The sequence below is a fragment of the Octodon degus genome, unplaced genomic scaffold, assembly GCF_000260255.1.
Source record: "Octodon degus isolate 3935 unplaced genomic scaffold, OctDeg1.0 scaffold00188, whole genome shotgun sequence".
NCBI lineage: Eukaryota > Metazoa > Chordata > Mammalia > Rodentia > Octodontidae > Octodon > Octodon degus.
The window spans coordinates 1,991,563-1,993,238 of NW_004524764.1; positions in this window are offsets into that span (position 1 = coordinate 1,991,563).

Sequence of the window (1,676 nt, forward strand, 5' to 3'; positions counted from 1 at the left end):
TATTAACTGTCCTACTAACCTGTTTTGAAACTGTTTCATTGCTATTTTATCTTTTTTCTCATTAAAATGAATAAAAATAACAAAAAAATAAATAAGCTTTCTTAAACTTTAAGTTGATTATAGTTTTTAACTACTGAAGTAGTATCTTGGTCATTTACTCTGTGTGACACTGGGCAGGAACATCCACTTGCCTGGACAGCATTCATGCTGTGCGTATTGCCTACTCTTCAGTGACTTATCAGGGCTCTAGATGAAGATACAAGACTGTCCTGGCGTCACAGGGGCTGTGTTCAAGTAACCATTGTTTTAGTTAATAATTTCCCTAACACAAGAGCAGTAACACTAGCAATTCAGATATGCCAAAAAACATTGTAAGGTGTTTGTTTCTTTTCTTGCTATTAAATGAATAAGAGAAAACTGAAGCCAAAGTTGCTACCATCTACAAAGCAATAAGATATTTTGCTATAGGGATATGACGCCTTCATATTGGTTTTAGAGTAGTATGTTGCTATAATTATTATTTTATTACATACTATGATTAATCTCTCACTGTGCCTACTTTGTCATAGGTATATAGGGACAGATGAAAAACGTTATAGTTGATATTAACACTACCCATTCTTTCAGGCATCCCCTGGGAATCCTAGACTACACACGTTACAGAAAAGGCAGAGACTTTTTTTTGGGGGGGGTACCAGGGATTGAACTCAGGACCCTGAGCTTGCTAGGCAAGTGTTTATTCTACAGATCTATCTCCCTGGCCCCAAAGTTGAGGAGGACTTTTTTTTTTTTTTGTTTGGCTGGTTCAGGATGCTTTAAGGGAAATTCTGACAAGGTGTGAGGATCTGGGGATCAAACTACTGTACCCTGTGCCTGACTGCAATTTCATAAGCAGGCACTTAAGCAACTGAGATAAATGACAGGCCCCCAAGACAGAGACTATAAGTGAAGGACATTTGGCATTTACCAAGAGACAGAAAATTTGTTAATCTATTGTTATTTAGCTTTCCTTCATATATAATTCTAAACTGTTTTGACTTTGGAGTTTGAAACAGTGCAGAATTAATTTGTTCTCTCCTAGACTGTACCTGTGCCTGTTGCCCGCTGCTCATAGGTCAAGCTCAGAATCACAGGCTGTGCCTGCTACTGACACAACATACAGTGAATGACTTGTGGGAAAGGATGAAAGATGGAAAAACATTTTAATAGTTTTCAAACATTTGCAGGAACTTTATCTCAATAACCATGCCTAGATATTTTGAAAGATGATTGTATGACATGGATTCCCCACCTCTTAGTATTTGGAATTATTAACTTCTGAAGGCTTTTTAGAACTGATGTCCACAAATATTTATGGAGTGTTGATATGAGGGCTGGACTCTATTAACTCTGGTGCTTTAGTGATAAGTAGCCTGCTTGCCATTAATGAGCATAATCCTCTGGGGTCTTCTCATTCAACAGCGATTGCTTTGGGGTGATTATTTTCTGTAATGCTGTTTATACTGCATTAATACAAACAATATTATGTGTTATTTTACTATCTGCTTCAGATGATTGGTTAAATAAACATTTGAACAATTGACACCAACAGACTTTGAGATGATTTACCAGTATTTTGTCATGGAAATTTTTGCTTCCCATTGTTCCCAAAGTAAGTATGAATTAAATGTTTGCAT